This window comes from Amia ocellicauda, chromosome 6 (assembly GCF_036373705.1).
Source record: "Amia ocellicauda isolate fAmiCal2 chromosome 6, fAmiCal2.hap1, whole genome shotgun sequence".
In the NCBI taxonomy this organism is placed as follows: domain Eukaryota; kingdom Metazoa; phylum Chordata; class Actinopteri; order Amiiformes; family Amiidae; genus Amia; species Amia ocellicauda.
Window position 1 is genome coordinate 43,170,904 of NC_089855.1, and position 8,856 is coordinate 43,179,759.

General features: G+C 44.9%; 1 non-coding gene across 1 annotated transcript; it reads left to right on the top strand.

Annotated features, from left to right (window-relative positions):
* The first annotated feature begins 8,332 nt into the window (after positions 1-8,332).
* Positions 8,333-8,447, top strand: LOC136751994 (U5 spliceosomal RNA). The gene has a single exon (XR_010817177.1). It is a non-coding gene; the product is annotated as a U5 spliceosomal RNA (small nuclear RNA).
* The last annotated feature ends 409 nt before the right edge of the window (positions 8,448-8,856 follow it).

Here is an 8,856-nt window from a genome sequence, read left to right on the forward strand (position 1 = left end):
ACCAGTCCTCATAAGAGTATTCAATCACCGTCTCAAAAGGTTCCAACGTACCCTCCTTCTCTCCCAAAGCAAAAAGCTCCACTCCAACATAGCTGGGATCCCTTTTAAAGCGGTAACCCCGTCGACCCCCCCAGAACAACACCCAGGAGCGTTCAATCTTCAAATTGGTGAGTACAGGAACCCTTGCCCGGGATTGTTTCTTGCGGGGTTTCATGTTGATGTCGCTGGACATGTTGAAGAAGCGGGATGTTTCAGATGCTGAGAATTAAAGAGGTATTGCCTAAAAGCAGCGCGGGGTCTTAAATAGAGAGGAGAGTTTCGGGGCGTTGCCTTCAGAGGGGTGGGGGTCTTTATGGGTGGCCTTGTTGTTCAGGGTTTTAGGGGTGTACACTTTCTGACGGATATGACGTAGGAATAATTAAGGAAATAACTCTAAAATCACGCCCCCCAATTAAGACGTAGGAATATTAATAAGCTTAGGGCATACGTCATAACAAAATAGGCCGCGCCCAAAAAACCCTACTATCTACTGACACAGCCTGTCCTCTCTGGGCAGCCAGGTCTGCCTGTGTCGGCCCGTCTCGATGGCCAGGCTGTGCTCACTGAGCCTGTATTTGGTCAGGATCCTTTTGTGTTTTTCGTTCGTTATTAATTTAAGGTTTTCTGACAATGTGTAGTGTCTTTTTAGGGCCCAATAGCACTGCAGTTTACTTTGTGCTTGTGTGTGTGTTTCCCAATGGGTGATGTAGTTTTCTTTGTGCTGTGTGATAATTTGGTTGACTCTGATTGTGTGCATGTGTGTGTTGCTGTCCTGAGGCTGGCCGGTGTCGGTGTGTGTCTGCGCAGTGAGCCTGCGGACCAGCTGGCTGAGGGGGCTCCTCTCTGGGTTCAGCTCTTGGCATTGCAGGGCCTTGTGGTGGTAGGAGTGTGTGTCACTGTTTATTAGATGGAGCCAGAATTTAATTGCTCTTTTGTGTATGTTGATTAATAATGTGTATTGGCCTAATTCTGCCCTGCATGCGTTGTTCGGTGTTTTCCTTTGCACCTGTAGGATTTTTTTGCAGAACTCTGCATGCAGGGTTTCTATTGGGTGTGTGTCCCATTGAGCAAACTCCTGCACTGTGAGGGGACCCCACACCTCACTGCCATAGAGAGCAATGGGCTGGATAATGGATTCAAATATTTTTAGCCAGATTTGTACAGGTATTTTTATGCAAATGTGTCTCTTTATGGCATAGAAGGCCCTGCGTGCTTTCTCTCTCAGTGTCTTCACCGCTGTGTTAAAGCTTCCTGTTGAGCTGAGTGTGAGGCCTAGGTATGTGTAGTAGGTGCAGTGTTCGATGGTGCTGTTTGCTAAAGTGACGTGGTACCTAGTTCCCTGAGGCCTGGCCTTTTTCTGGAATATCATGGTATTTGTCTTTTTCATGTTTACTGCCAGGGCCCAGGTCTGACAGTACTGCCCCTGCTCTGTGGGCCACAGCAGCACCAGGTCATCTGCGTTGAGCAGGAACATGACTTCTGTGTCATGTAGGGAGAGGCCGGGGGCTGCAGATTGCTCCAGCATTGTGGCTAATTCATTGATGTAAATATTGAATAGCGTTGGGCTCAGACTGCGGCCCTGCCTCACCCCACACCTCTGAGTGAAGAACTCTGTTCTTTTATTGCCAATTTTAACTCCGCACTCATTTCCTGTATACATTGATTTGATGATGTCATATGTTTCACCCCCTACACCACTTTGGAGAAGTTTGTAAAATAAACCTTCGTGCCAGAATGAATCAAATGCTTTTTTTAAATCTATGAAACAAGCAACTATTTTATTTTTATTTTGGTTGACGTGTTTGTCGATGAGGGTGTGTAGGGTGTAAATATGATCGGTTGTGCGGTGTTTTGGGAGGAAGCCAATCTGACTCTTACTCAGGACACTGTGCTCGCTAAGGAAGGCCAGTATCCGGGCGTTAATGATACTGCAGAACACCTTCCCCAGGTTGCTGCTCACACAGATGCCCCGGTAGTTATTAGGGTCCAATTTGTCTCCACTCTTATGAATCGCGGTGATCAGTCCTTTATGCCAGCTGTCAGGGAAGTGGCCCACACTGAGCACCAGGTTGAACAGCCGTAGCAGGGCCTGCTGTAGCTCAGGGCTGCTGTGTTTCAGCATCTCGTTGGAGATGCCATCAGGCCCGCAGACTTTCCTGGGCAGCAGGGCGCGCAGCTTCTCCTGCAACTCCTGCTCAGTAATAGTTGAGTCCAGGGGATTCTGGGTGTCTTTAAATGCCAATTCCATTCTTTTTAGTTTCACACTGATGTCATGCTGAGCTGATTTCTCAGTGTGGTGAATGTTTTCATAAAGTTTTTCAAAATGGTTTTTCCAAATATCTCAATTTTGAATGGCCAATTCTTCAGGTTTTAATTTATTACATTTTTTCCAGTTTTCCCAGAATCTATTTGTGTTAATGGACTCTTCGATTATTGTCAGTTGCTTTCGGGTGTGTTGTTCTTTTTGATCTAAGTGTTCCTTCGTTCCTCAGTTCCTTCCTTATTGTATTGCACTCCTTGTCAAACCAATTCTCCTCTTTGTATTTTGTTGGGATGTTCTTTTTAATTTTCAATTTTGACTGTAAAGCTGCTTTTTCAAATATATGTTTTAAGTATTTTATAGCCAGATGTATTCCTTCTTTACTTTGTTGATTTGGGGTGATCAGAAAGGTGTGTATTAGTGATTGGATGTCTTGATTGCCAATTGCTCTCTGGAACTCTTGTGTGCTGTCTGGAGCCCATCTGTAGGAGTGTCCGAGGCTGTACAGCTTGCTGGGCTGTGTGTGAGCGCTGCTGCTGTGCTCTGTCCTCTTCAGGAACACAGTGATTTGGCTGTGGTCAAATAGAGGTGAATGCACTGAGAGAGAAGGGGTCTAGGTTTGTGATGGCATAGTCTACCGTGCTGCTGCCAAGAGTTGAGCTGTAGGTGTATCTTCCCAGAGAGTCTCCCCAGATCCTGCCATTCACGATATACATATGTATACATATGTATATCGTAATTTTTGCCCGTTTTTATTCACTCCCCTGTCGTGGCTGTGTCTGAGGGAGCTGATGGGGGTGTTTAAGGGGGTGTGGCCGAATATGTGGCTGTCTCCCTGTGTGCTGGTGAAGTCAGGCAGGCTGCCTGTTCGGGCGGTCAGGTCCCCACAGATCAGCACACTTCCCTGGACCTGGAAGTGGCAGACCTCAGTCTGGAAGTTGGGGAAGATCTCCTCATTGAGATATGGGGATTCTGAGGGGGGAACATACACGGCACACAGGAACACATCGGTTTGTGTAGAAATTATTTCTTTGCTTATTTTAAGCCATATGTGTGACTCTGCTGTTATGATGGGCTGTATGGAGTCACTGAGCTCTGCTTTGTACCAGATTATTATGCCCCCGGAGTCCCTGCCGTGTCTGATGGAGGGCTTCTTCAGGGAGGGCACTATGACCTCTCTGTAGCCTGAGGGACAGTGACTGGACACGTCTGCCCGACACCATGTCTCTTGCAGGATGATGACATCCTTGTCTCTCACTCTCTCTCTGAACTCCAGGTCTGTGCTCTTCAGCCCGAACACTGAGGAGCCCAGGCCCTGGATGTTCCACATGGTGATAGACAGGGATCGCATTTCTTTCTACTCTAATTAAGCAATTTATATACTCCTTTGGAATGAGATATATCTGGAAATGTGTGAGGTGGAAAGTAAACAAATAAATAAATAGTAATACTGGTGATATGTAAAAATAGGAAACGAATAAATAAAATAATAAAAAAATAAAAAACTCCTGACTTACACTACTATATACATACGCATACACACATATATCTACATATATACACATATATGTAAGCATCCATATATCTACATAATTTTAAGAAAATATGTCCATATATATCAGTATATAACTACATTTATACAGGGGTGATTTTCAGATGTGGTAATAGCTAGTCACCTTCTGCAGTGGTTTCTTTGTTATGCACAGTTACTTATCTTATCAGTGCAGATGAGGTTGAGCAGGTGTCGGATCTCCTGCAGCTCCCCGGTGTCGGCCACTCTGCTGACCGCTGCTGCGTAGTTGCGCTGGCTGTGCTGCTGGGCTGTTCTGTCCATGTTCTGGATGAGCTCCACTCTGGGTCTGCTGTCCTGTGGTCGGGCGTATCCAGGCTGGGGTCTGCGGTGTTCGGGCTGGGGAAGGTGGTGTGCAGGTGGAGGGCGGGGGCTCCCAGGGGCCACTCTCCTGATTGGCTCGGGGTTGTTCTGGGTGGTGTGGGTGCTGGAGAACCTTCTGTGGCCATGTGGGGGGCTGGCTGGGTTTCGGCCCAGAGCGATGTCTTTGAGTGTCTTTGCGAAGACGCTCACTGCTTGTTAGTGGAGATGGACGTGGTCAAACAAGCTGTGGGCCCCAAGAGTGGGGTGGTGTGCCAGGTGCACATTTGGAATCAGAGCACATCCCCGAGAGATCTCAGCGTTGATCATGTGGATGGTGTTGGGGTGGAAGTCCTTCCTGGGCAGCAGGGTGGACATGATGATTTTGGCGTGGGGGAAGGTCTGGGTGGCCATCTCCGCCACTCTTCTGATGGAGCTGGCCACCTTGTCCTGCTGGGTCCTCAGGTCGTTTGTGCCTGTGTGTATAATAATATGGCTGTGGGAGCCGAGGCTCTCCTCGGACAGCTGCTGAATGGCCCTCTCTGTGGTCGGAGACCAGACCTTGGAGATCTTGCCATCAGGGAAGAGCCGCCTCTCATTTATGAGTTTGCCATTTGAGTCTATCAGCAGGGCTACTTCAGTGTTCTTCTTCCTGGTAGTCTTTCTGCGTGAGGGGGTCTCATCTGTGTTTGGTTCGGCCTGTGTGTGTGGTGCGCAGGTTTTGTGAGTGGTTTCGGGCTCAGGGTGTGTGTGTGTGCTGGGTGCAGTGTGTGTGTCTGAGTCAGGGTGTGTGTGTGTGTTGGGTGCACTGTGTGTGTCTTGCTCAGGGTGTGTGTGTGTGCTGGGTGCACTCTGTGTGTTCGGGTTGGGTTGTGTGTGTGTGTTGGTTGCAGTGTGTGAGTGGTGTGTTGTGTGAGAGTCAGTATGTCTGGATGTCATTGGGGTGGGAGGGCTCTGCACATTGTGCACTGCTGGGTTTCTTGAGGGCTAGTTGTTGTGGGCAGTGAATTTGTATAGCTGCTCCTTCAGGCTCTGCACTGTCTTGTCTCTGCGTTGCAGTTCCTCTCTCAGGGCCGTCAGCTTCCTCCTCATGGCCCCCCTGTCCTGCTGCAGCTCCCTCACCTCTTCCCTCAGCTCCCTCACTGTGACCTTGTGCTCGTGTTGGACTCTGTTGAGCTGGTCTGTTAGCTGCTCTGTGGTGTTAGAGGTAGTGAGCATGGCCAGCACCAGCTCTTTTAGCTCCATCAGCTCCACCTCCAGCAGGGACATGTTCTCCCTCAGCTGGGACACTGTGTCGGGTGTCTGAGGGGTGTCCTGTGCTGGGATGCGTGTGGATTCCTCGCTGTTCTCTGGCGCGGCGCTCTCCCCTCCGTTGGCAGGGCAGTGTGGGGCTGGACTCTCCTCCTGTGTGGCTGCGTCTGTGCTCTTTTGGACACGTCTCTCCTTTTTCTATCTGTCAGCCAGCGTTTTCAGTGAGTGGAACTGATTTTCAAAGGTGCCCAGGCTGCCCTCGCTACCCTGTATTAAGACTGTTCCAGTGTGGTACAGATTGATTGTCAGCATGGAGGTGTCTGGGTCATCCTCCTCACTGATTGACACCTGCCTTCCTTTACTGATGCCTCTAATGTGCCTGTACAGTTGACAGATGGCAGCGTGCCAGGCGTCGGTGTGCTCGGTGTAGAAGACCAGATTGCTGGTGACTTGCTGGTCTCCAGTCTGAGACAAGTCGGCTCTGAGAATCTCTGGGTTGTCCTTCAGTATGTGTTGTTTGAGACTCTTCCTGGCCTGAGCGTTCTTCAGGTGCTCTGGGTAATGGATCGCACAGCTCCTGCTCCTGCTCATTGTATCTTTTATGAATTGATACTTTCAAATTCAAACCTCTGTCACTTTTCAAATGTCAACAGCTTTTCAGTATAGACACAGTTCTGTGTTGATTATACTGTATGCTGTAATATTGAATATTTTCAAAGTTACATCATTTGTATGTTTTTCCTATCATGTAACAAATGTTCCCTATGTGATAGATGCATTATATCTTAATAATGTCAAAAAAATTAAAGATAAAAGGATTATTATTTTTGGAAAAGTTATAACACATTGCTATTAACTATGTGTGTCAGTAAAAGTTTAAAAAATCCTGACAGTTTTTTATTGATCCTGCAAAATAAGTGTTTAGGGAACATTTGTAACTTAAAGTTAGGGTTAGTGTTAGGGTTAGGGTTATGAATATAATTGATATATAGAATTGTTAAGAAGTGTAAATGTTTACATTCCATTTTTCATGGACTGTCTGAAAGTTTCAGTTCTATATTCGGTTTGGAAACCGTTTTTTTTCTATTTGTGTATATGAAAGATATAGATCTATACAATATCTTCACTATTAAAGATAAACGCATTATTATTTTCGGCATTGTTAAAGCTCATTGGTATTACCTTTGTGTATCTTTAAAAGTTTAAAATTCCTAAAGGTTTTTTATTGATCTTGCAAAATAAGTGTTTAGGGAACATTTGTAACATAGAGTTAGGGTTAGCCACTGGGTAAGTGTTACATCTGACACAAGGGTTACACAAGTGCCGGAATGAGGTCAATGACTCTGCTGTTTTGACATCGGTGGTGGAATGACCTGCCCACCAAAGTCAAAACAGCAGAGTCCTTGACCTCATTCCGGCGCTTACTCAAGACGCATCTCTTCCGACCGCACTTGTAATATTAGTCCTCTATCGCTGCTAGATAGCACTTCAGCTTATTATGCTCCTCTCGTTCTTGAATGTTTTCCTCCTTGCTCCCTTTCCTGTAGCCCTAGTCTGTAACCCTACATCTTGACAGCACTTAGCTTTCACCGTCCAGGATGTAGGAAGTCTTTTACTGTACTTGTGTAAATTGTAATTGGAATTTTTAAAATGTATTTTGAATTGCGATATTTTTTAACTAAGTTGAATTTGTAATGATTGATGCCTTGTACTTCTCTGTATTTTTGCTCTTATGTTGTAAGTCGCCCTGGATAAGGGCGTCTGCCAAAAAATAAAAATAATAAAATAATAATCTTCAACAGTAAGTTTATTCATGTTAATTTTTCTCTTTAATGTTAAAGAACAGAATTAACCAGCTCACCACAAAGGAACATGGTAGGTGCTATTGCAACATGGATTACACAAAAACATTGAAATCCAAGTTTGCAGTGGTCCTTGGGCCATTGCGTGGTGATCCAGATCACTTCAGCACGAATTTTGCAGTGGTCTGGACTACAACTCCAGGGACTACTGTGCAGTGGTCCAGACCTCAGAAACTGTGTGCATATGAACAGTGAAGTGGGCATCATAACTGAAGCCAATACTTTGTGGTTAAAATACTTAATTTAATCCGTGTATTTTACGGAATAATAATAATAACTCTAAAACATAAGAGAAGGGCCTGATAATAAATACAATACACAATAGACTAGTACCCTTAGAATATAATAATATCAACATTTTCATTATTAGTATGATTGTAGTTTGGATGATATATTAATGCAAGTTGATAACATATTTTACAGAAAATGGGTTTAAGGAATTGTGTCAAAAAACGAAAAAAATTGCTTTAGGGACCATTGCTGCATTTTTACAGACCAATGTATAGCCCACTTTTCTTTTAAATTATGTTTAAAACAAAATTGAGGAATCAGTGGTTAGTTCTGAATCAAACATATTGACCCCCTCACTCAATCTGTAAGTCCTGCAGCAAACATTGGAATATGCATAGATATTTGCACAGACTGGTATAAATGTCCCTAATAAATAACCAAATGCCATTTTTGTTGTTTCAAATGTGCCCAACATCTTACCAGTATGTCCTTTTAGTATGTCACAAAGGTTCCCTAATTCGTTTTACAAATGTTCCCTGCATGATATGAATGTTCCCTAAGCATGTGACGAATGTTCCCTAGTTTATGTTACAGATGTGCCCTAGCACTTCTCTCTCTCTCTCTCTCACTCTATCTCTCTCTCTCTCTCTCTCTCTCTCTCTCTATCTCTCTCTCTCAATTCAGTGCATTTGTATTGTCAAAGCAATAAACAATATCATTATAAATCACAATAAGATGTAATATAGTACAGAAAAACAAAATGTAATAAAATGTGATCTTTAATACACACAAATATGTATGGCTGGTCGGAAGCGTCTTGGACTCGGGTTCCTCTACATTACTTATAACGCTTTTGCCTTTTGTTAAAGCTTTCCATGGAGAGGAATGTGGATGAGTTTGTACCATTCTTGGGAGGCTCTGCCTTGTTGGGGCGGAGCTGTGATCCAGGTGAACAGCAGATCGGGCATAGGTGGGCATTGATGCCTTTACCATCAACAATCTTCCACCAACAAACTCTGTTTTCTTAAAATAATCCATTTTAAAAGTGTGTGAAAATAAAATCCCCACTCCCCCACTCACACTAGACCCTTGGCTAAACACACTCTCTCCTTTCCACTCCCGCTGCCACTCACACTCATTCACACTGTCTGCGTGCGTCTCTTGTACAAATAAAAATTGAGAAATAAAAAAACATACTATTAACCATCATCTTTAGATTGCAAAGCAGTCCTGACAACACTCTTTCCACTTCTTTAACCAGTAGCACTCCGGCTCACTAAACTCCGCGAGTGCCACATCCTGCAGGATCACTTGTGCAGATGCCAGGAACTGCTTTGCATAAG